We start from the raw sequence: 27,043 nt of genomic DNA, 5'->3' as shown, positions 1-27,043 counted from the left end.
TGGCATAGAGATTAAGTTCACACACTCCACCTCGGCAGCCTGGGGTTCACAGGTTCAGATCTTGGGCACAAACCTACACACCACTCATCAAGCCAGGCTGTGGCAGCATCCCACATATAAAGTAGAGGAATATTGGCATGGATGTTAGTTCAGGGACATCTTCCTCAAGCAAAAAGAGGAAGATTGTCAACAGATGCTAGCTCAGGGCCAATCTTCCTTACACACACACACACAACTTTATAAAAAATCTTCTTTGCCTGTTTGTTAGAATTCACCAGAGAAGCCGCTTGGACCTGGACTTCTGTTTTTGGGAAGTTTTTGATTTCTGTTTCAATCTCTTTACTTGTGATTGGTCTATTCAGATTATCTATTTCTTTCTTATTCAATTTTGGAAAGCTGTATGAATCTAGGAATCTATCCATTTTTTCTAGGTTATCCAATTTGTTGGCATATAGTTTTTCATAGTATTCTCTTATAGTCCTTCAAATTTCTGTGGTATCAATTGTAATTTCTTCTCTTTCATTTCGGATTTTTATTTATTTGAGCCTTCTCTCTTTTGTCTTAGTGAGTCTAGCTAAAGCTTTGTCAATTTTAATTTTTGTTTATAGCTTCAAAGAAAAAGCTCTTAGTTTCATTGATCTGTCTATTGTCTTTTAGTCTGTTTCATTTATTTCTGCTCTAATTTTTATCATTTCCTTCCTTCTACTGATTTCAGGCCTTGTTTGTTCTTCTTTTTCTTGTTCTTTTAGGTGTAGTGTTAGATTGTTTATTTGGTATTTTGGTATTTTTTGAGGTAGGCCTGTATTGCTATAAACTTCCCTCTTAGTGCTGCTGTTCTGCATCCTGTAAGTTTTGGTATGTTGTGTTTTAATTTTCATTTGTCACCAGGAATTTTTTGATTTCTCCTTTGATTCAATAGTTGTTCAGTAGCATATTGTTTAGTCTCCGCAAATTTGTGAGTTTTTCAGCTTTTTTCTTGTGGTTGATTTCTAGTTTTATAGCATTGTGGTTGGAAACGATGCTTGGCATGATTTCAATCTTCTCAAACTTATTGAGGCTTGTTTTATTTCCCAGCATATGGTCTGTCTTTGAGCATGTTTCATGTGCACTTGAGAAGACTGTGTATTCTGCTGCCTTTGGATAGAATGTTCTATGTATATCTATTAAGTTCATCTGGTCTAATGTTTCACTTAACGCCAACGTTTCCTTGTTGATTTCTGTCTGGATGACCTATCCAGTGATGTAAGTGCTGTATTAAAGTCCCCTACTATTATTGTATTGCTGTCAATTTCTCCCTTTAGTCTGTTAATAACTGCTTTATATTCTTTGGTGTTCTTATTAGGTGCATATATATTGATAAATGTTATATCTTCTTGATAGACATGATATAATGTCTATCTTTGTCTCTTGTTATCTTTTTTGCCTTGAAGTATATTTTGTCTGATATAGTATGACTACACCCCCTTTCTTTGGTTGCCATTTGCTTGGAGTATCAGCTTCCATCCCTTCACTCTTAGCCTATGTTTGTCTTCAGAGCTGAGATGTGTTTCCTGGAGGCAGCATATTGTTGGGTCTTGTTTTTTAATCCACCCAGCCACTCTGCGTCTTTTGATTGGTGAATTCAATCCATTTACATTTTGGGTGATTGCTGATATTTGAGGACAATGCTGCCATTTTATTTTTGTTTCCTGGTTGCTCTGTATTTCTGTTGCTGCTTTTTCCTTGTGTTTCTGTCGACGATTTCAGTTTGGTGGGTTTTTGTGATGTGTTTCTCAGTTTCTTCTTTTTTTAATATTCTGTGACTCAGTTCTGAATTTTTGTTTTGTGGTTACCATGTGGTTTCTATGAAAGTTCTCACAAATAAGGTAGTCTTTTTTTGCTGATAGCTTGTTATCTTCATTTGCCTCTTAAGGTTTTGTCCTTTTCCTCTTTCCATTCCATATTTTTGTTGTCACAAACTATCTTTTCTTGCACTATGAGTTTGTCACCAAGTTGTAGTGGTTGTAATGCTTCCCTTCCCTTTAAATTTTATGTTCTAATGAAATGTGTACTATCCCATTCTGATATGGATTTGCAATTTTCTGGTTCTGGTTCTGTCTATCACCTTGCTCAAAACTTTGTATACTTTTGACTTTTTGTCTCAGGTAGGAGGACTCCTTTCAACATTTCTTGTAAAGCAGGTCTAGTGGTGATGAACTCCCTCAGCTTTTGTCTGTCTTGGAAAGCCTTTATTTCTCCTTCATATTTGAAAGATAACTTTTCTGGATAAAGTATTCTTGGCTGCCAGTTTTGACCTTTCAATATTTTGAATACATCATTCCACTCTTTCCTGCTCTGCGGGGTTTCTGCTGAAAAATCTACTGATAGCCTAATGGGTATTCCTTTGTACGTTGTTTTCTTTTTCTTCCTGGCTTATTTTAATATTATTTATTTGTCATTGATTTTTTTTGGAGGAAGATTAGCCATGAGCTAACATCTGCCACCAATCCTCCTTTTTTTGTTTGCTAAGGAAGATTGGCCCTGAGCTAACATCCATGCCTATCTTCCTCTATTTTATATCTGGGATGTCTGCCACAGCATGACTTGATAAGCAGTGTGTACATCCACACCTGGGATCCAAACCAGCAAACCCCAGGCCACTGAAGCAGAGTGTGCAAACTTAAATGCTATGCCACTGGGCCAACCCCCTCTTAGTCACTGATTTTTGAGTTTTATTATCATGTGTCTTGGAGATGGTCTTTTATTTCCATTTTTTAAATTGAGTTCATAATAATTCACATCATTGTGAAATTTCAGTTGTATGTTATTTCTTGTCTGTCACCACATAAGTGCTCCCCTTCATCCCCTGTGGCCAGTCCCCACCCGCCTCCCCTGGTAACCACTGAACTATTTTCTTTGTCTGTGTGTTTGTTTATATTCCACATATGAGTGAAATCACGTGGTGTGTGTCTTTCTCAGTCTGGCTTACTTCGCTTAGCATCATTCTCTCCAGGTCCATCCATGCTGTTGCAAATGGGATGACTTTGTCTTTTTCATGTCTGAGTAGAATTCCATTGTGTGTGTGTGTATGTGTGTGTGTGTGTGTGTGTGTGTGTGTGTATACATACATATATATATATACAATATATACACCACATTTTCTTTATCAAATAATCAGTCCATGGGTACTTGGATTGTTTCCATGTCTTGGCTATTGTGAATAGTGCTGCAACAAACATGTTACTTCGGATTGTTGATTTCAAATTGCTTGGTAGAGACCCAGTAGTGGGATAGCTGGGTAGTATGGTATTTCTATTTTTAGTTTTTTGAGAAATCTCCATACTGTTTTCCATAGTAGCTGCACCAGTTTGCATTCCCACCAGCAGTGTATGAGGGTTCCCTTCTCTCCACATCCTCTCCAACATTTGTTATTTTTAGTCTTAGTGATTATAGCCATTTTAACAGGTGTGAGGTGGTATCTTAGTGTGGTTTTGATTTGCATTTCCCTGATAATTAGTGATGTTGAACATCTTTTCATGTGTTTATTTGCCATCTGTGTATCTTCTTTGGAAAAATGTTTGTTCACATCCTCTGCCCATTTTTTGATCAGGTTGTTTGTCTTTTTATTGTTCAGTTGTGTGAGTTCCTTATATATTATGGAGATTAACCCCTTGTCAGATATATGATTTGCAAATATTTTCTCCCAATTGAGGGGTTCTCTCTTTGATTTGATTCGATTCTAGTTTCTTTTGCCTTGCAGAAGCTCTTTAGTCTGATGAACTCCCACTTGTTTATTTTTTCTTTTGTTTCCGTTGTCTGAGAAGACATGGTATTTGAAAAGATCCTTTTTAGTTCAGTGTCAAAGAGTGTACTACCTATATTATCTTCCAGGAGTTCTATAGTTTCAGGACTTATCTTCAAGTCTTTGATGCATTTTGAGTTTATTTTTGTGTATGGTGTGAAATAATGGTCTACCTTCATTCTCTTGCCTGTGGCTGTCCAGTTTTCCCAACACCATTTATTGAAGAGACTATCTTTTCTCCATTGCATGTTCTTGGCACCTTTGTCGAAGATTAGCTGTCCATAGATGTGCATTCTTATTTCTGGGCTTTCAGTTCTATTGTGTTGATCTGTGTGCCTGTTTTTGTACCAATACCATGACGTTTTGATCACCATGGCTTTGTAGTACATTTTGAAGTCAGGATTGTGATAGCTTTGTTCTTTTTCTCAGGATTGCATTAGCAATTCAGGGTCTTTGGTTGCCCCATTTTGCTCTATTTCCGTGAAGAATGTCATTGGGATTCTGACTGGGATTGCATTCAATCTGTAGATTGCTTTGGGTAGCATGGACATTTTAACTATGTTTATTCTTCCAGTCCATGTGCATGGAATCTCTTTCCATCTCTTTATGTCATCTTCTATTTCTTTCAGTAATGTCTTATAGTTTTCGTTGTATAAGTCCTCACCTCCTTGGTTAAATTTATTCCTAGGTACTTTATTATTTTAGCTGTGATTGCAAATGGAATTGTATTCTTGAGTTCTCTTTCTGTAAGTTTGTTATTGGAGTATAGAAAAGCAACTGATTTTTGTAAGTTGATTTTGTACCCTGCAACTTTACTGTAGTTGTTAATTATTTCTAATAGTTTTCCAGTGGATTATTTAGGGTTTTCTATATATAAGATCATGTCATCCACAAACGGAAAGAGTTTCACTTCTTCACTCCCTATTTGGATTCCTTTTATTCTTTTCTCCTGCCTAATTGCTCTGGCCAAAACCTCCAGTACTATGTTGAAGAAGAGCAGTGATAGTGGGCATCATTGTCTTGTTCCTGTTCTCAGAGGGATGGTGTTCAATTTTTGCCCATTGAGTATTATGTTGGCTGTGGTTTTTTCATATATGCCCTTTATTATGTTGAGGTAATTTCCTTCTATCCCCATTTTGTTAAGATTTTTTTTTAATCATAAATTGCTGTTGGATCATGTCAAATGCTTTCTCTGCATCTATTGAGATGATCGTGAAGTTTTTATTCCTCATTTTGTTAACGTGGTGTATCACATTGATTGATCTGTGGATGTTGAACCATCCCTGTGTCCCTGGTGTAAATCCAACTTGACCATGATGTATGATCCTTTTGATATATTGCTGAATTCGAGTTGCCAAAATTTTGTTGAGGATTTTTGCATCTATGTTCATCAGCGACATTGGCGTGTATTTTTCCTTTTTTGTGCTGTCCTTGTCAGGCTTTGGTATCAGACTGATGTTGGCCTCATAGAATGTGTTAGGAAGCATTCCATCTTCCCTAATTTTTTGGAATAGCTTGAGAAGGATAGGTATTAAATCCTCTCTGAAAGTTTGGTAGAATTCCCCAGAGAAGCTGTCTGGTCCTGAGGTTTTATTCTTTGGGATGCTTTTGATTACTGTTTCAATCTCTTTCTTTGTGATTGGTCTATTCAGATTGTCTGTTTCTTCTTGATCCAGCTTCGCGAGGTTATAAGAGTCTAAGAATTTATCCATTTACTCTAGATGGTCCATTTTGTTGGCATATAGCTTTTCGTAGTATTCTCTTATAATCCTTTGTATTGCTGTGGTATTCACTGTTATTTCTCCTCTTTCATTTTTAATTTTATTTGTCTGAGCTGTCTTTCTTTTTTTCTTTGTCAGTCTAGCTAGGGGTTTGCCAATTTTATTTATCTTCTCAAAGAACCAGCTCTTTGTTTCATTGGTCCTTTCTAATGCCTTTTTTTTTGCTTGAAGAGCATTTATTTCTGCTCTGATTTTTATTATTTCTCTCCTTCTGCTGACTTTGGGCCTTGTTTGTTCTTCTTTTTCTAGTTCAGTCAGGTGTAGTTTGAGATTGCTTATTTGAGATTTTTCTTGTTTGTTAAGGTGAGCCTGTATTGTGATGAATTTCCCTCTTAAGATGGCTTTTGCTGTATCCCATGAGTTGGTATGGCATGTTTTCATTTTCATTTGTCTCCAGATATTTTTTGATTTCTCCTTTAATTTCTTCAATGATCCATTGGTTGTTCAAAAGACTGTTGTTTAATCTCCACATCTTTGTCGTTTCTCAGCTTTTTTCTTGTAATTAACTTCTAGCTTCATAGCCTTGTGATTGGAAAAGATGCTTGTTATTACTTCAATCTTAAATTTAGTGAGACTTGCTTTATTTCCCAACATATGGTCTATCCTTGAGAATGTTCCATGCACAATTGAGAAGAACTTGTATTCTTCTGTTTTTGGATGGAGTGTTCTATATATGCCTATTAAGTCCAACTGGTCTAGCTTTTCATTTAATTCCACTGTTTCCTTGTTGGTTTTCTGTCTGGATTATCTATCCACTGATGTGAGTGGAGTGTTGAGATCCCATACTATTATTGTGCTATTGTTAATATCTTCTTTTAGGTTTGTTAATAGTTGCTTTATGTTCTTTGGTGCTCCTGTGTTGGGTGCGTAGATATTTATGTGTTATTTCTTCTTGGTGGAGTATCCCTTTAATCATTATGTACTGCCCCTTTGTCTCTCTTTACTTGTCTTATCTTGAAGCTAGAAATTAATTACTTTGTCTGAGATAAGTATTGCGACACCTGCTTTCTTTTGTTTGCCATTAGCTTGGAGTATCATGTTCCATCTCTTCACTCCGAGCCTATGTTCGTCCTTGGAGCTGAGATATGTTTCCTGGAGGCAGCCTATTGTTGGGTCTTGTTCTTTAATCCATTGGAGATGGTCTTTTTGCATTGGGATAATTAGGTGTCCTGTTAGCCTCATGGATTTGTATTTGCCTTGCCTTCCCCAGATTAGGGAAGTTCTCCGCTATTATTCTTTAAGTGAGCTCTCTGCTCCCTTCTCCCTCTCTTCACCTTCTGGGATACCCCTTACTCTTATGTTGCCCTTTCTAATGAAGTCAGATAATTCTTGTAGAATTTCTACATTTTTCTAAGTCTTAATTCTCTCTCTTTTTCTAACTGCATCATTTCTAGATTTCTATCCTTGAGCTCACTAGTTCTCTCTTCCATATGATATGCTCTATTTCTAATGTTTTCTAATGCATTCTTCATATCATTTATTCAGTTTTTCAACTCCAGAATTTCTATTTGTTTTTTTTTTTAAAGTTTCAGTCTCTTTGGTAAGGTATTCCTTCTGTTCATTGATTTTAGTCCTGAGCTCAATGAATTGCCTTTCTGAGTTTTCTTGTAGCTAATCAAGTTTCTTCATGCCGGGTATTTTTAATCCTTTATCAGTTAGATCGCAGTCTTCCATGACTTTATGTTTGGTTTCTGGAGAATTGTTTTCTTTCCGTAATGCTGCAGTCTGGTGGCTTTTTGTGGTGCTTGCTGAGTTATTCCTCTGCTGGCATATTTTCTCTAGCAGACACATTTTTAATTTAGGTATAGCTTTGTTTTCGTTGAAACTTTTCAGTTGCACATATATTAGAAGCCTTTCTTCTGTTTTTCAGTAGGAGGAAAAGAAAGTCAATTTTTTGCCAACTGACTCTGTTTTGAAACAACCATTCACTACTTAGCCAAGCCATTTACAACTCTACCTAAGCCTTCTATTTCTGCTTGTGCTTGGCCTAGCAATCAGCTGGAGGTGAAAATTTAAGGTCTTTTCAGGTCTTCACTGAGCATGCATCCTGCCGTGGGCATGTATGTTGATTACTAAATTCCTCATTATACAAATGCCCTCCTTTCCCAAAGAAACTCTTGTCCCAGATTTTCCTCCTAAGATTTTGGTGCTCTATTGTTTGCTTCACTTGTAATATTTTACTCCAGGTTGTTTATTTGCCTTACAATGTTTTTAAGAGTTCCCAGTGCTTTTCCTTGCTGAGTGAGTTCTGAGTAAGGTGAAACAAAGGTATCAACCTTGCTATCCTTCAGGCAGAACCCAGGCAAGTCAAAGCAGACAAAAACAATTTTTTTGAGAGGAAAGTCTGCTCTGATCCCACCAGAACCAGGAAACTGGGTCTCCTCCTAGGAACATGGGCTGCCAACTAAAGCACCACCACTGAGCTTGGGAGGGGAATGGGAAAAGTTAAATGGCAAGTAAAGGCCCTGAAAATCTTTTCTATTGTTTTAAGTTGCCTTTTTCTTGATTCAGTTTTTGTTTGGTTGCTGTAAACCTCTGACTATTTTACAGAGTTCAGATAAGTTGACTTTGATGATTTTTTCTTGATTTTTCATCATTTCTGTGAATGGACAAGACCTTAAAGCTATTTACACAACCTTTTTTGCTGATGTACTCACTTCCTTTTTGCCCATTGTTTAACTGGGTTGTCTTCTCATTGCTGAATCTAAAAGGTTCTTTTTTTTTGAGTGCGTAGTTTGGATATGTCTCGTATCAGATATGTGTTTTGCAAAGAAATATTTTTCCTGGTTTTTGGCTTGTCTTTTCATTCTCTTAGCAGTGACTTTTACAGAGCATTAGTCTTTAATTTTAATAAAGTCCACCTTACCATTTTTTTTCTTTCATGGATCATACTTTTGGTATTTTATCTAAAATCTCATTGCCAAACCCAAGTCACCTAGATTTTCTATCTTCCAGAAGTTTTTCAAGTTTTTCTTTTTTACATTTTGATCTATTTCTTATTGTTGTTTTGTAAGTTTTTTCCTCATGTATTTTGATGCTCTATTGTTAGGTACATACTTCAAGGAATGTTATGTCTTTTTAGGGAATTGACCTTTTATCATTTTGTAATGTTCCTCTTTATTGCTAATAATTTTTCTTGCTCTGAATTCAGCTTTCTCTGAAATTAATATGTTTACAAAGCTTCAATAATCAAAACATTTGGTGCTGGCACAAGGAGAGACATGGAAATCAATGGAAGAGAATTGAGAGTTAAGAAATAAACATATGACTATCTATCATCAATTATTTTGATAAAGGTGTCAAGTGTACTCAAGAATAGCCTCTTAAACAAATGGTGCTGGGACATCTGGATAACCATATGCAAAAGAATGAATTTGGACCTTAACCTCACACCATATGTAAATATTAACTCAAAGTGGATCAAAGAGCTAAATGTAAAAGCTAAAACTAATGCAACTCTTAAAAGAAAAACATGGTGGTAAATTCTTATGACCTTGGATTTGGCAATGGATTCTTAGATACAACACCAAAGCACGAGGAACAAAGGTAACAGGGATAAATTTGACTTCAGCAAAATTAAACATTTTGTGGATCAAAAGAAACTATTGAGAAAGTGAGAAGGCAACCCATGGAATTGGAGAAAATTTGGTAAATTATATCTATGATAAATAATTAGTAGCCAGAATACATAAAGAACTCTTACAGCTTGACAACAAAAAGACAATCTAATTCAAAAGTGGGGAAAGGAACTGAATAGACATTTCTCCAAAGAATATATGCAGATATCTTTTGTAGTGAATAGTACAGGAATAGATGCTCTTATTATTAGTCATTAAGGAAAGATCTATAAAAACCAGAATGATACAATTCTTTCCACTCTCTAATATGAGTATAATAAAAAAAGGAAAAATAACGACGGTTGGTGGGGATATGGAGAAATTGGAATGCTGACACGTCACTAGTGTGAATGTAAAAGGTACAGCCACTGTGTAGATGTTTTTCAGTTCTAAAAAACATTAAACATAGACTTACTATATGACCCAGCAATTTCACTCCTGGACTTAGTCACCCCAAACTGAAAACAGATGTTCAAACAATACTTATAAAGAAATATTTATATCAGCATCATTAACAATAGCCAAGAGGTAGAAACAACTCAAACGTTCACCAATTGATTAATGGATAAACAAAATATAGTGTATACATACCATGGAATATTACTCAGCCGTAGAAAGGAATGAAGTACTAATACATGTAACAATGTGGATGAACCTTGAAAACAAGTAAGATGAACCTTGAAAGTAAGTGAAAGAAGCCAGGCCAAAAAAAGCCACATACTATATGTTTCCATTTATATTTACAGTTTCGCATTTTACATTTAGGCTTATAATCCATTTTGAATTAATTTTTGCGAAGAGTGTAGAGTTTATATCTAGTTACTCTTTTTTTTTTTGCGTGTGGATGTCCTGTTCTTCCAGCACCATTTGTTGAAAATGCTATCTTTTCTCCATTGTATTGACTTTACTTTTGTCAAAGATCAGCTGACTATATTAGTATGGGTCTATTTTTGGACTCTCTGTTCTGTTCTATTGATCTATCTGTCAATTCTTTTGCTGATATTACAGTGTCTTAATTACTGTAGGTTTATAATAGCTCTTGAAATTGAATTATGTCAGTTCTATTTTTTCCTTCAGTATTATGTTTGTTATTCTAGTTTTTGCCTCTCAATATAAATTTTAGAGTCAATCTGTCAAAATCAACAGTATAACTTTCTAGGATTTTGACTGGGATTGAATTGAATCTGTAGATCAATATGGCAAGAACTGACATCTTGACAATATTGAGTCTTCCTATTCATGAAAATGGAATATCTCTCTATTTATTTAGTTCTTTGTTTCATCAGAGTTTTGATGTTTCCTCATATAGATCTTGTACATATTTTGCTAGATTTATACTTAAGTATTTCACTTTTTTGATGCAAAGGCAAATGATATTGTGTTTTTAATATCAAATTCCACTTATTCATTCCTGCTATATAGGAAAGCAATTGACTTTTGTATATTAAGCTTCCATCCTGCAACCTTGCTATAATTGCTTATTAGTTCCAAGAGGGTTTTTTTTATTCTTTCAGATTTTCTACATAGACAATCAAGTCATCTATGAACAAAGACAGTTGTATTTCTTCCTCCCCAATCTGTATAACTTTTCCTTTCTTCTTTTATTTTCCATTTCCTTCCCTTCTCTTTCCTTTCCTTGTCAATCACTGCTTCTGATTGGAGAGTTTAATCCATTTACATTTAAAGTAATAACTGATAAAGAACCATTTTTTTCCTGCTATTATTTTCTTATTTTTTTCCCATATGTCTTATAGGGGTTTTTGCTCCTCATTTCCTCTATCACTGCTTTCTTTTATGTTTAGTTGAATTTTTTGTAGTGGACAATTTGAGTCCCTTCTCATCTCCTTATGTGTATATTCCATTGATTTCGTGTGTGTGTGTGATAACTATAGAAATGACATATAACATCTTAAGGTAACCAACAATTTAATTTCAATTGATAGTAATTTAGTTTCAATTGAATACAAAAATTCTAGTCCTATACAGCTCCATCCCCCCTTTATGTTATTGATTTCACAAATTACATCTTTGTGTGCCCAATAGCAGATTTATAATTATTTTTATGCATTTGTCTTTTAAATTTTTTACAAAATTAAAAGTGGAGTTACAAACCAAAATTACGATAATACCAGTTTTTATATTTGTCTGTGTATTTAACCTTTCCAGATATCTGTATGTCTTCATATAGCTTTGAGTTACTGTCTAGCATCATTTTATTTAAACCTGAAGGACTTCCATTAGCATTTTTTATAGGGCAGGTTTAGTGGTAACGAATTACCTCAGCTTTTGTTTATCTGAGGGTGTTGTTATTGTGCCTTGTTTTTGAAGGTCAGTTTTGCTAGATATAGAATGTGTAATTGACAGGTTTCTTGTCTTTTAGCACTATAAACATATCATACTACTGCCTTCTAGTTGTCAAGATTTCTGATGAAAAGTTGACTAATAACCTTTTTGAGGATCCCTTGTCCGAGAGGAACTGTTTCTCTCATGCTGCTTTCAAGATTCCCTCTTTCTCTTCGTCTTTTAGCAGTTTGATTATAACGTGTCTTTGTGTGGATCTTCTGGGTTTATCATTTGTGGAGTTTTTGAATTTTTGGATTTGTGGATTCATGCATTTCATCTCATTTGGGAGGTTTTAGGTCATTACGTCCTCAAATAATCTTTCTGCCCTTTTCTATCTTCTCCTCTGGGACTCCATAATGTGTACGTTTGTCTGTTCTGACGGTGTTCCACAACTCCCTCAGGCTTTGTTTACCTTCCTTCATTCTTTTTTGTTTTTGTTCCCTGATATAATTTCAATTGTCCTGTGTTTATGTTTGCTGATTCCTTCTTCTGCCTGCTGAAATCTGAGGTTGAACTTCTCTAGTGAATTTTTCATTTCAGTTATTTTACGTTTTATCTCTAGAATTTGTTTGTCCCTTTTCATATTTTCTGTCTCTTTGTTGATAAGCTCATTTGTTCATACATTGTTTTTCTGATTTCCTTCAGTTTTGTTAGTCTTTTACTTTGACCATTAGACAAATAAGACAATTGTTTTAAAGTCTTTGTCTAATGAGTCTACTTTGGGGTTTCCTCAAGTATAGTTTCTGTAAACTTTTTTTGTTCCTTTGCAGGGGCCATGTTTTCTCTTTTCTTTTTATGCCTTGTGACCTTTTGTTGTTGTTGAAAATGAAGAATTTGACTAATATGATGTGGAAATCTGATTCTTCTCCCTTCCCCAGGGTTTTTTTCTTTTTTAATGTTGAATACCATAGTAGTTCTTTTGTCTGGAGACTTTCCCCAACTATTTCTGCAAAGACTATTCCTTGTCACACAGTATCCCTTAAGTCTCTGTTCCTGCAGCTCATGTACAGCTAATGTTTTCACAGAGGTTTTTTTGAATGCTAGGATCTCCAGTCATTGCAGAATGTCTCAGCAGAATGTGCTGGGGTAGTCATTCAACATTTAGCTAGCTTTTCCTAAGCCCAGAGATCATCTTAAGGTGAAAGCAGAAGGCCTTCTCAAGTCTTTTCTGAGCTTGCATCTTTGCCTTGCCATGTTCATGGTTTTCTAAAATCCCTGAATGTTGTAATTTCCCAAAGAATCTCACCCCAGCTTCTCCCCCATGCTTTCCATGATCAATTGTACGTCTCCATTCAAAATCTCTTGCCTCAGGCTTCTGTGAGTCTGTAGTTGACTAGCAGCTCTTTCAAACAGTGCCCATCACTTTTCCCACCCGAGTTCCATGCTAGACAAAGCAGAACGCGTGCCTTGGATCCATCCTTCAGGTGTCCCTCAGACAGGTTAGAACACATGGACACAATAATTTGCAAATCAAGTCTCTGATCCCTCCAGTTCAAGGAAAGTAACTGGGGGGCCAGGCTGTCTCCACTTCAAGAACAAGGCTGCTATCATGCCACCAGGTGGAGTTGGGGCAAAGGTGAATAAAAATGTCACAAAACTTTCCTAACACTTGAAGATAGCTTTTTCTTGATTGGGTGTTTATTTGGTTGCTGTAAACCTTTGACTGTTTTCCAGAGGCCAGACAAAGTTGTTTTAGACAGTTTCTACTTAATTTTTTTCTATTGAGGTAACATTGGTTTGTAACATTGTATAAATTTTGGGTGTACATCATTATATTTTGATTTCTGTGTAGACTATGTCATGTCCGCCACACAAAGACTAATTATAATCCATCACCATACAGATGTGTCCTGTTACCACTTCTGCCATCCCCTTTCACCCCTTCCTCTCTGGTAACCTCCAATCTAATCTGTGTATTTATGTATTTGTTTGTTGTTGTTGTTTTTATCTCCTACTTATAAGTGAGACCATATAGTATTTGATTTTCTCCATCTGACTTATTTCACTTAGCATGATACCCTTAAGGTCTGTCCATGTCATCACAAATGGCAAGATTTCATCTTCTTTCACCTTTTGTGTCACCTTCTATTTCTTTCACCCATATCTTATAGTTTTCAGAGTACAGGTCTTTCAGCTCCTTGGTTAAATTTATTCCTAGGTATTTTATTCCTTTTGATGCAATTGTGAATGGGATTGTTTTCTTAATTTCTTTTTAAAAATATTTTTATTTTATATATATTTATTTTTAAAATTTCAGGTGTACATCAATATATTTTGATTTCTGTATAGAGTACATCATGTTCACCACCCAAAGACTAATTACAATTCATCACCACACACATGTGCCTAATTACCCCTTTCACCCTCCTCCCTCCACTTTCCCCGCTGGTAACCACCAAACCAAATATCTGTCTCTATATATTTGTTTGTTGTTGTTTTGATCTTCTATTTATGAGTGAGATCATACAGTATTTGATTTTCTCCCTCTGACTTACCTCACTTAGCACAATACCCTTACGGTCTGTCCATGTTGTCACAAATGGCCAGATTTTATCCTTTTTTACGACTGAGTAGTATTCCATTGTGTATATATACCACATCTTCTTTATCCATTCATCCCTTGATGGGCAACTAGGTTGCTTCCATGTCTTGGCTATTGTGAATAATGCTGCAATGAACATAAAGGTGCATATATCTTTACACATTTGTGTTTTCATGTTCTTTAGATAAATATCCAGCAATGGAATAGCTGGATCATATGGCAGTTCTATTCTTAATTTTTTGAGGACTCTCCATACTGTTTTCCATAGTGGTTGCACCAGTTTGCATTCCCACCAGCAGTGTGAGAGTTCCCTTTTCTTCACATCCTCTCCAACATTTGCTATTTCTTGTCTTGTTAATTATAGCTATTCTGATGGGTGTGAGGTGATATGTCATTGTAGCTTTGACGTGCATTTCCCTAATAACTAGTGATGTTGAACATCTTTTCACGTGCCTGTTACCCATCTGTATATCTTCTTTGGGAAAGTGTCTGTTCAGGTCTTTTGTGCATTTTTTTAAAAAACGTTTTATTAAGATTATGATAGTTTACAACCTTGTGAAATTTCAGTTGAACATTATTGTTAGTCATGATGTAGGTGCACCACTTCACCCTTTGTGCCCTCCCCCCACACCCCCTTCCCCCTGGTAACCACCGATCAGTTCTCTTTGTCTATATGTTAACTACCACCTATGAGTGGAGTCATACAGAGTTCGTCTTTCTCTGTCTGGCTTATTTCACTCAACATAATACACTCAAGGTCTATCCGTGTTGTTGTGAATGGGACGACTTTGTCCTTTTTTATGGATGAATAGTATTCCATTGTATATATATACCATATCTTCTTTGTTAAATCGTCAGTTGCTGAGCACGTAGGTTGGTTCCATGTCTTGGCTATTGTGAATAATGCTGTGATGAACATAGGGGTGCATGGGACTTTTGGAATTGCTGATTTCAGGTTCTTAGGATAGATACCCAGTAGTGGGATGGCTGGGTCATAAGGTATTTCTATTTTTAAATTTTTAAGAAATCTCCATACTGTTTTCCATAGTGGCTGCACCAGTTTGCATTTCCACCAACAGTGTATGAGGGTTCCTTTTTCTCCACAGCCTCTCCAACATTTGTCACTCTTGGTTTTGGATATTTCTGCCATTCTAACAGGTGTAAGGTGATATCTTCGTGTAGTTTTGATTTGCATTTCCCTGATGATTAGTGATGATGAGCATCTTTTCATGTGTCTATTGGCCATCCATATATCTTCTTTGGAGAAATGTCTGTTCATGTCCCCTGCCCATTTTTGATTGGGTCGTTTGATTTTTTGTTATTGAGCTGTGTGAGTTCTTTATATATTATGGAGATTAACCCTTTGTCAGATAAATAACTTGTAAATATTTTTTCCCAACTAGTGGGCTGTGTTTTTTTGTTTCAATCCTGTTTTCCCTTGCCTTGAAGAAGCTCTTTAGTCTGATGAAGTCCCATTTGTTTATTCTTTCTATTGTTTCCCTCATGTGAGGGGTTATGGTGTCTGAAAAGATTCTTTTGAAGTTGATGTCAAAGAGTGTACTGCCAATATTCTCTTCTAGAAGACTTATTGTTTCAGGCCTAATCTTTAGGTCTTTGATCCATTTTGAGTTTATTTTTGTGAATGGTGAAAAAGAATGGTCAATTTTCATTCTTTTACATGTGGCTTTCCAGTTTTCCCAGCACCATTTGTTGAAGAGACTTTCTTTCCTCCATTGTAGGCCCTCAGCTGCTTTGTCGAAGATTAGCTGTCCATAGATGTTTGGTTTTATTTCTGGGCTTTTAATTCTGTTCCATTGATCTGTGGACCTGTTTTTGTACCAGTACCACGCTGTTTTGATTACTGAAGCTTTGTAGTATGTTTTGAAGTCAGGGATTGTGATGCCTGCAGCTTTGTTCTTCTTTCTCAGGATTGCTTTAGCAATTCTGGGTCTTTTGTTGCCCCACATGAATTTTAGGATTCTTTGTTCAATTTCTGTAAAGAAGGTCATTGGGATTCTGATTGGGATAGCATTGAATCTGTAGATTGATTTAGGTAGCGTGGACATTTTAACTATGTTTATTCTTCCACTCCATGTGCATGGAATGTCTTTCCATCTCTTTATGTCGTCATCTATTTCTTTCAGTTTCCATTTCTTTGTAGTTTTTGTTGTATAGGTCTTTCACTTCCTTGGTTAAATTTACCCCAAGGTATTTTATTCTTTTTGTTGCGATTGTGAATGGGATTGAGTTCCTGAGTTCCTTTTCTGTTAGTTCATTGTTAGAGTATAGAAATGCTACTGATTTATGTATGTTAATATTATACCCTGCAACTTTGCTGTAGCAGCTGATTATTTCCAATAGCTTTCCTATGGATTCTTTGGGGTTTTCTATTTATAAAATCATGTCATCTGCAAACAGCGGGAGTTTCACTTCTTCATTGCCTATTTGGATTCCTTTTATTTCTTTTTCTTGCCGAATTGCTCTGGCCAAAACCTCCAGTACTATGTTGAATAAGAGTGGTGAGAGTGGACACCCTTGTCTTGTTCCTGTTCTCAGAGGGATGACTTTCATTTTTTACCCATTGAGTATTATGTTGGCTGTGGGTTTGTCATATGTGGCCTTTATTATGTTGAGGTACTTTCCTTCTATACCCATTTTATTGAGAGTTTTTATCATAAATGGCTGTTGGATCTCGTCGGATACTTTCTCTGCATCTATTGAGATGATCATGTGGTTTTTGTTTCTCATTTTGTTAATGTAGTGTATCACATTAATTTACTTGCAGATGTTGAACCATCCCTGTGTCCCTGGTATAAATCCCACTTGATCATGGTGTATAATCTTTTTGATGTATTGCTGGATTCAGTTTGCCAGAATTTTGTTGAGGATTTTTGCATCTATGTTCCTCAGTGATATTGGCCTGTAGTTTTCCTTCTTTGTGTTGTCCTTGTCAGGTTTTGGGATCAGGGTGATGTTTGCTTCATAGAATGTGTTAGGGAGTGCTCTATCTTCCTCAATTTTCTGGAATAGTTTGAGAAGGATAGGTATTAAATCTTCTTTGAATATTTGGTAGAATTCTCCAGAGAAGCTGTCTGGTTCTGGACTTTTATTTTGGGGGAGTTTTTTGATTACTGTTTCTATTTCATTACTTGTGATTGGTCTATTCAGATTCTCTATTTCTTCCTGCTTCAGTTTTGGGAGGTTGTAAGAGTCTAAGAATTTATCCATTTCTTCTAGGTTGTCCAGTTTGTGGGCATATAGTTTTTCATAGTATTCTCTTATGATCCTTTGTATTTCTTTGGTATCCGTTGTGATTTCTCCTCTCATTTCTAGTTTAATTTATTTGAGTCTTCTCTCTTTTTTTCTTGGTGAGTCTGGCTAAGGGTTTGTCTATTTTGTTAAGTTTTTCTAAGAACCAACTCTTTGTTTCATTGATCCTTTCTACTGTCTTTTTTGTTTCAATATATCTTATTTCTGCTCTAATTTTTATTATTTCCCTCCTTCTACTGACTGTGGGCTTTGTTTGGTCTTCTTTTTCTAATTCTGTTAGGTGTCGTTTGAGATTGCTTATCTGAGATTTTTCTTGTTTATTTAGGTGAGCCTGTATTGCAATGAATTTGCCTTAGGACCACTTTTGCTGCATCCCAAATGAGTTGGTATGGCATGTTTTCATTTTCATTTGCCTCCAGAGAATATTTGATTTCTTCTTTAAATTCTTCAATAATCCATTGTTTGTTCAGTAGCATGTTATTTACTCTCCACATTTTTGCCCCTTTCCCAGCTTTATTCTTGTAGTTGATTTCTAGTTTCATAGCATTATGATCAGAAAAGATGCTTGATATTATTTCAACCCTCTTGAATTTATTGAGGCTTGCTTTGTTTCCCAAGATATGGTCTATCCTTGAGAATGTTCCATGCGCACTTGAGGAGAATGTGTAACCTGCTGTTTTTGGATGGAGTGTTCTATATATATCTATTAAGTCCATCTGGTCTAATTTTTCATTTAATTCTATAATTTCTTCTTTGACTTTCTGTCTGGATGATCTATCCGTTGGTGTTAATGGGGTACTGAGGTCCCCTACTCTTACTGTATAGTTGTTGATGTCTCCTTTTAGTTTTGTTAACAGTTGCTTTACAAATTTTGGTGCTCCTGTGTTGGGTGTGTATATATTTATAAGTGTTATGTCATCTTGATTAAACGTCCCTTTCATCATTATAAACTGCCCCTCTTTGTCTTTCTTTATCTGTTTTGCTTTGCAGTCTACTTTGTCTGATATAATTATGGCGACACCTGCTTTCTTATGTTCATTATTAGCTTGGAGTATTGTCTTCCATCCCTTCACTCTGAGTCTGTGTTTGTCTTTGGGGCTGAGGTGTGTTTCCTGGAGGCAGCATATTGTTGAGTCTTGTTCTTTACTCCATCCTGCCACTCTGTTTCATTTAACTGGAGAGTTCAATCCATTTACATTTAGAGTGATTATTGAAATGTGGGGGCCTACCGCTGCCATTTTATCACTTGTTTTCTGGTTCTCTTGCATTTCCTTTGTTTTCCACCCCATGATTTTTGGACTACTAATTCTGGTAGGTAGATTTCTACATTGGCTTTCTTGTTATTTGTAATTTGTGTCTTTATTCTTGTTATTTGTTTAGCAGTTACCAAGTGGTTTGTATAAAGCATCTCATAGATGAGATAGTCCATTTTCTGATAGCCTCTTATTTCCTTAGATTAAGACGTTCCATCCCTTTCCTCTTCCCCTTCTAGGTTGTTATTGTCAGATTTTTTTTCTCTTCCTTCTTGTGTTGTGAGTTTGTGGTTAAAATGACAAGATTATATTTATTCTTGGTGTTTCCCTTCCTTTTATCTTTAATGTTATACTTAACTTTTGCTAATCTGTTCTGATGGGGAGCTGCTACTTTCTGATTTTGTCTTTCTACTTATCTCCTTAGCTGTGGGTTTTGTAACCTCTTTCCTTTTTTTTATATTACAGGTATGAGGGTCTTCCTGAGCATTTCTTGTAGGGGAGGTTTTGTACCAATGACCTCCCTTTACTTTTATTTATCTGGGAAAGTTTTTATTTCTCCATCATATTTGAAGGATATTTTCACTGGATACAGTATTCTTCGCTGAAAGTTTTTGTCCTTCAGAGTTTTGAATATTTCATTCCACTCTCTTCTAGCCTGTAAGGTATCTGCTGAGAAATCTGCTGACTGCCTTATGGGGGTTCCTTTGTAGGTTATTTTCTTCTGCCTTGCTGCCCTTAGTATTTTCTCTTTGTCATTGACTTTTGCAAGCTTCACTCCTATATGCCTTGGGGTTGGTCTTTATACATTGATAAAGTTTGGAGATCTACTGGCTTCTGTCTCATGGAGTTCCATCTCTCTCCCCAGGTTTGGAAAATTCTCAGCCATTATTTCTTTGAACAGGCTTTCTCCCCCTTCTCCTTCTCTTGTCCCTGTGGGATACCTATAATCCTTATGTTGCATCTCCTAATTGAGTCGGATAATTCTTGGAGAGTTTCTTCATTTCTTTTTAGTCTTAGTTCTCTCTCCTCCTCTATCTGCAGCATTTCTATATTCCTATCCTCCAAATGGCTAATTATGTCCTCCATATTATCGACCCTACTGTTCAGAGAGTCCAGATTTTTCTTAATCTCCTCCATTGTGTTCTTCATCTCCAATATTTCTGATTGGTTCTTCTTTATAGAGTCAAGCTCTTTTGTGACATAGTTCCTGAACTCGTTGAGTTGTCTATCTGTATTCTCTTTTAACTCATTCAGTTTTTTAATGATGGCCATTTTGAATTCATTGTCATTTAGGTTATAGATTTCATTGTCTTTGGGATTGTTTTCTGGGTATTTGTCATTTATCTTCTGTTCCTGAGATTTAATATATTTTTTCATACTGCTGGATGGCGTGGATTTGTGCCTCCGCATAGAGATAGAGTTTAGTTACTGCTTCCACCTACTTCTACTGGAGTGTGTGTGGGGGGATCAGCTGTTTAATCTGAACCAACCAGGAACCCTGTCAGCTGTTGCTGACCAGACCTGGGCCCCTCCTTGTAGTCACAGTGGTCCTGTGGGGTCTCTCATCAGCTGTGGGGACAGTCGCAAGGGGTCCTCATGTTGCTGGTGCCTACTGTCACTGACCACCTAGATGTGCTCCCTCCTTAGGGTCTGCAGCAGTGTTATGGGCTTCCACAGTGACCAGGAGCAGGTTCACCTGGGTTCGCAGCTCTGTCACCATCAGGGCCTGCAAGATCTCACTTGTCCACTATGGGCCACAGCAGAGCTACGGGTATCTACTGCAGTCTGTGGTTAGCAAACCCAGCTGTGCTACTGCTGCCTCAGTGCCTTCCAGCCTTGTGAGTGCTGGATGGGGCCTCTCCACTAACGCTGCACAGAAGCTTTCACTGTGGCTGCTGTGGGACTGAGGATTTTCCCCCTGGACCACAAAACAGACATGCTGGGACTCCACCCTGCCACTGCCCACTCACACGGGCTCACTGGGTGCCCCTTGAGCCCTCTGGGCCACAGCAGGAGACCGTGAATCAGAGGCAGCTGGCAGGCTGGTGCACCACCCTGGATCCTCCTGTCCCGGGGCCTCCCAGCATTCTGAATGCTGGGCAGAGCCTCTCCACTAATGCAGAGTAGAGGCTTGCCCCAGGGTTGCTGTGGGACTGTGGATTTTCCCCCTGGACCACAGCACAGGGCCGTTGGGGCACCAACCTACCCCCGCCCAGTCCCATGGGATCACTGGGTGTCCCTTGCCCCCTCTGGGACTCTGCCAGAGTCTGTGAGTTAGAGGCAGCTGGTGGGCTGCTGTACCATCTGGGATCCTCCTGTCCCAGGGCCTCCCAGCATTCTGAATGCTGGGCAGAGCCTCTCTGCTAATGCCAATAGACGCTTGCCCTGAGGCTGCTGTGGGACCGTGGATTTTTCCCCTGGACTGCAGAGCAGGGCCTCTGGGGCTCCAACCTGCCCCCACCAACTCACATGGGCTCACTGGGTGTCTCTTGCCCCCTCTGGGACACTACCAGAGCCTGTGAGTCAGAGGCAGCTGGCAGGCTCCTGCGCTGCCCGGGATCCTCCTGTCCTGGAGCCTCCCAGCATTCTGAATGCTGGACGGGGCCTCTCCACCAATGCTGAGTAGAGGCTTGCCTCGGCGGGTGCTGTGGGACCATTGATTTTCCCCCTGGGCTTAGGGGCAACTGTGGGGGGCTTAGGTAGGGCTGTAGTCACCTGTTTCCACAGTCGCTCCACCGGTGTGCACACATGCCTGCCCTTGGTGCATGGAGATGCTATGGGGGAGTCCACTGGAAGAAAGTCCCTTGCAGGTACTATGCTGACTGGGTGTGGGGGGTTGGAGAGTTTTCAGCTATCTCCACCTCCTCCTGGGGTGAAGTCCATCCACCTTCCAATGTATAGCAGCACGGGTCTCTCAGGCGTCCTGAGATGCTGTGTGGATATCCTTTGTTGGCTGATGAATGTCCACTTAGTTGTAGATTTGAAGGGGTAGAGACCAAGAAGACTGCTCACTCTGCCATGTTGCTGACATCACTCTCCTTTGTCCATTTTTTAATTGAGTTGTTAGGGGTTTTTTTCTTTTTTGTGTGGAGATGTATGTGCTCTTTGTATATTTTGGATATTAACCCCTTATCAGATATATGATTTGCAAATATCTTCTCCCAATTGTTAGATTGTATTTTCATTTTGCTGATGGTTTCCTTTGTTGTGAAGAGGAATTTTAGTTTGATGTAGTCCAATTTGTTTATTTTTTCTTTTGTTTCCCTTGCAGGTGAGACATGGTGTTTGAAAATATGCTGCTAAGACTGATATTGAAGAGTGTACTGCCTATGTTTTCTTCTATGTTTTATGTTTTCATGTCTTATGTTCAAGTCTTTAATCCATTTTGAGTTAATTTTTGTGTATAGTGTAAGATAATGATCTACTTTCATCTTTTTAAAATTATTTTATTTTATTTTTAAATTTTATTTATTTATTTATTTATTTTTTTGAGGAAGATTAGCCTTGAGCTAACATCTGCCACCAATCCTCCTCTTTTTGCTGAGGAAGATTGACCCTGAGGTAACATCCATGTCCATCTTCCTCTACTTTATACATGGGACGCCTGCCACAGCATGGCTTCATAAGCGGTGAGTAGGTCCACACCTGGGATCCAAACCAGCAAACCCTGGGCTGCCAAAATGGAGCATGTGAACTTAACTGCTGTGCCACTGGGCTGGCCCTTCTACTTTCATTATTTTTCATGTAACTGTCCAGTTTTCCCAACACCACTTATTGAAGAAATTGTCCTTTCTCCACTGTATGTTCTTGACTCCTTTGTCAGAAATTAGCTATCCATAGATGTGTGGGTTTATTTCTGGGCTCTTGAATCCATATTGTTGATCTGTATGTCTGTTTTTCTGCCAATACCATGCAGTTTTGATTGCTATAGGTTTGTAGTATATTTTAAAATCAGAGTATGAGACCTCCAGCTTGTTAATTTTTCCTCAAGATTCCTTTGGGTATCCAGGGTCTTTTGTTGTTTCATATAAATTTTAGGATTGTTTGTTCTATTTCTGTGAAAAGTATCATTGGAACTTTGATAGGGATTGCATTGAATCTGTAGACTGCTTTAGGAAGAATGGACATTTTAACGATGTTAATTCTTCCAATCTAAGAGCAGGAATAGCTTTCCATTACTTTGAGTCTTCTTCAGTTTCTTTCAACAATGTTTTATAGTTTCTACTCATTGGTTAAATTTATTTCTAGGTATTTTATTCTTTTTATCATGATTGTAAATGTGATCGTATTCTTAATTTCTCTTTCTGCTACTTCATTGTTAGTGTATAGAAATGCAACTGATTTTCGTATGTTGGTTTTGTATCCTGCAACTTTACTGTATTCATTTATTATTTCTAATAGTTTTTTTGGTGTATTCTTTAGGGTTTTCTATATATAGAATCATGTCATCTGCAAATAGTGAGAGTTTTACTTCTTCCTTTCGATTTGGATCACTTTTATTTCTTTTTCTTGCCTAATTGCTCTGGCTAGGACTTCCAATACTATGTTGAATAAGAGTGGTGACAGTGGGCATCCTTGTCTGGTTACTGTTCTTATATATATATTTTTTTGAGGAAGATTAGCCCTGAGCTAACTACTGCCAGTCCTCCTCTTTTTGCTGAGGAAGACTGGCCCTGAGCTAACATCATGCCCATCTTCCTCTACTTTATACGTGGGATGCCTACCACAGCATGGCGTGCCAAGCAGTGCCATGTCCGCACCTGGGATCTGAACCGGCAAACCCTGGGCCACTGAGAAGTGGAACGTGTGAACTTAACTGCTGCACCACTGGGCCAGCCCCCTGGTTACTGTTCTTAAAAGGATAGCTTTCAGTTTTTCATCCTTGAATATGATGTTAGCTGTGGGTTTGCCATATATGGCCTTTATTATGTTAAGGTATTTTCCTTATATACCCATTTTATTCAGAGTTTTTTTCATAAACGGATGCTGTATCTTTTCAAGTGCTTTCTCTGCATCTATTGAGATGATCATGTGATTTTTATTCTTTATTTTGTTAATGTGGTGTATCACGTTGATTGATTTGTGGATGTTGAACCATCCCTGCATCCCTGGAATAAATCCCACTTGATCATGGTGTATCATCTTTTGAATGTATTGTATTTGATTTGCTAGCTCTTTGTTGAGGATTTTTGGATCTCTGTTCATCAGTGATGTTGGCCTGTAATTTTCTTTTTTTTGTGTTGTCCTTATCTGGTTCTGGTATCAGGGTAATGTTGGCCTCGTAGAATGAGTTAGGAAGCTTCCCCTCCTCTTCAGTTATTTGGATGAGCTTGAGAAGGATAGACATTAAGTTTTCTTTGAATGTTTGGTAGAATTCACCAGAGAAGCTGTCTGGCACTGGATTTTTGTTTTGGGGAGGTTTTTTATTACTGTTTTGATCTCCTTGGTGGCGATTCATCTGCTCAAATTCTCTATTTCTTCTTGATTCAGTTTTGGAAAGTGGTATAATTCTAAGAAGTTATCCATTTCTTCAAGATTATCCAATTTGTTGGCATATAGCTCTTCATAGTATTCTCTATAATGCTTTGTATTTCTGAGGCATCCATTGTAACTTCTCCTCTTTCATTTCTGTTTTTATTTATTTGAGCCTTCTCCCTTATTTTCTTGATGAGTCTAGCTAGAGATTTTCAATTTTGTTTATCTTTTCAAAGAGCCAGCTCTTCATTTATTTTTTCAATTCTTATTTTACTCTCTACTTTGTTTATTTCCACTCTGATTTTTATTATTTCCTTCCTGCTACTGATTTGGGCCTTTGTTTGCTCTTCTTTTTTGCAGTTTGTTTACATGCACTGTTAGAATGTTTACTTGAGATTTTCCTTGTTTCTTGAGGTAGACCTGTATTGCTGTACACTTCCCTCTTAGAACTGTTTTTGCTGTATCCCATAGATTTTTGCATGTCCTGTTTTCATTTTCATTTGTCTCCAGGTATTTTTTATTTTTCCTTTGATTTCTTTGTTGACACAACAGTTGCTCAGTAGCATTTTGTTTAATGTCCATATATTTTTGGTTTTTTTCAGTTTTCTTCTTGTAGTTGATTTCTATTTTCATACTGTTGTGGTCAGAAAAGATGCTTGATATAATTCAATCTTCTTAAATTTATTGAGACTTGTTTTGTGGCCTAATGTGTGATCTATCCTGGAAAATATTCCATGTGCATTTGAAAAGAATGTGTATTCTGTGCTTTTTGGATGGAATGTTCTGTATATATCTGTCTGTTTGATCTAATGTGTCATTTAAGGCCAATGTTTCCTTATTGATCTTCTGTTTTGATGATCTATCCATTGATGTAAGTGAAATGTTACAGTTCCCTATTATTATTATGTTACTCTCTATTTCCCCTTTTATGTCTGTTAATGATTGCTTTATATATTTCTGTGCTCCTATGTTGGGTGGATAGATATTTACAAGTGTAGTATCCTCTTGTTGGATTGTTCCATTTATCATTATGTTGTGCCCTTCTTTGTCTTTTGTTAAAGTTTTTGTTTCAAAGTCTATTTTGTCTGACGTAAGTATTGCAACTCAAACTTTCTTTTCATTGCCATTTGCGTGGAGTATCTTTCTCCACCCCTTCACTTTCAGTTTGTAATTGTCTTTAGGTCCAAAGAGTGTCTCTTGTATGCAGCATATATATGGTTTTCTTTTTTTTAAATCCATTCAGCCACCCTATGTCTTTTGACTGGAGCATTTAATCCATTGACATTTAAAGTAACTATTGATGAGTATGTACTTATTACCATTTTGTTACTTTTTTCTGGGTGTTTTAGTAGTTCTTCTCTGTTCCTTTCTTCTGTTGCTCTCTTCACTTGTGCTTTGATGGCTTTCTTTAGTCTTATGTTTGGGTTCCTTTCCTTTAATTTTTTGCATAGTTATTACAGACTTCTGGCTTGTGATTACCATGACATTCAGATATAATGACCTATATAAGTGTTATCTATATTAAGTTGATAGTCTCCTAAGTTTGACCTCTTACTAAAAGCCCTACTCTTTTACTCCCCTCCCCCATTTTATGTTTTTGTAACATATCTAACCTCTGTTTTTCTGTGTGTATCCTTTAACCTCTAATCATGGAAATAAATAATTTTAGTACTTTTGTTTATTGACCTTCATAGGCGGTTGATCTGTTACCTTCACTATATATTTGCCTTCACCAGTGATTTCTCTTTCTTTGATAATTTTCTTATTCCTATTTGTGGTCTTTTCCACTTAAATAAGTCCCTTTAACATTTCTTGTAAGCCTGGATTTTGGTGATAAACTCCTTGAATTTTTGCTTTTCTGGAAAACTCTTTCTCTCTTCTTCCCTTCTGAATGATAACCTTGCTGTGTAGAGTATTCTTGGCTGTGGATTTTTTCCTTTCAGCACTTTGAATATTTCGTGGCACTCACTTCTAGCCTGTAAAGTTTCTGACGAGAAGTCTGCTGATAGATAACCTTATACCGTTTCCTTTGTATGTAACTTCTTGCCTTTCTCTTGCCTTTAGGATTCTCTCTTTATCTTTAATTCTTAACATTTTAATTATAATGTGTCTTGGGGTGGGCCTCTTTGGATTCATCTTGTTTGGTGCTCTCTTTGCTTCCTGTACCTGGCTGTCTGTTTCCTTCCTTAGGAAGGAAATAGCTGAAAAATAGCTGACAATTTTGAGCTTCTATTTATTCACATATATTCTCTGCCCCTTTGTCTCGCTCTTCTCCTTCTGGAACACCTATAATACACATGTTAGTCCACTTGATGTTGTCCCAGAGATCCCTTAGACTGTCCTCGTTCTTTTTAATTCTTTTTTTTCTTTTTTCTGTTCAGCTTGGGTGATTTCCTTTAGTCTTTTGTCCATCTTGCTGATTCATTCTTCTGTGTCATCTACTCTTGATTCCCTCTGGTGAAATTTTCACTTCTATTATTGTATTCTTCAGTTCTGATTGGCTCTTTTTTATATTTTCCAATTCTTTGTTGAGATTCTCACTGTGTTCATCTATTCTTCTCCCAAGATCAGTGAGCATCCTTATGACTACTAGTTTGTACTCCTTATCAGGCATATTATTTATCTCTGATTGCTTAGTTCTTTTACTGAGGATTTGTCCTGTTCCCTTATTTGGAACATATTCCTTTTCTCTTCATTTTGCCCATTTCGCTGTGATTATTTATGTATTAGGTAAATCAACTACATCTCCCAATCTTGGAGAAGTGGCCTTTTGTGAGAGATGCCCTATGAGGCCCAGCAATGTCATTCCCTCTTGCTACCATTTCAAATGTTCCAGGAATACCCCCTGTATGGTCTGCATGTGCCCTTCTGTTGTGGTGGGGTTGTTCCTGCTGCAAGTGCATGGGTAGGCTAAGCTGCACCTTGGCTGGCTGATTGTAAGAATCAGCTGCGTGTGGCTGCTATGGTCACTTTAGTCACTT

At 37.2% G+C, this 27,043-nt stretch overlaps 1 long non-coding RNA gene across 1 annotated transcript in view; it reads right to left on the bottom strand.

Annotated features, from left to right (window-relative positions):
• LOC139075909 (uncharacterized) overlaps positions 1 to 27,043 on the bottom strand; it is a 155,062-nt gene that overhangs the window by 21,892 nt on the left and 106,127 nt on the right. The window contains exon 3 of the long non-coding RNA XR_011526831.1: positions 14,018 to 14,190. This is a non-coding gene — a long non-coding RNA (uncharacterized lncRNA). The remainder of the gene's footprint in view (positions 1 to 14,017; positions 14,191 to 27,043) is intronic.

This window comes from Equus przewalskii, chromosome 15 (assembly GCF_037783145.1).
Source record: "Equus przewalskii isolate Varuska chromosome 15, EquPr2, whole genome shotgun sequence".
NCBI lineage: Eukaryota > Metazoa > Chordata > Mammalia > Perissodactyla > Equidae > Equus > Equus przewalskii.
The sequence above is the reverse complement of the archived record's forward strand: the minus strand, read 5'-3'. Positions and strand labels throughout refer to the sequence as shown.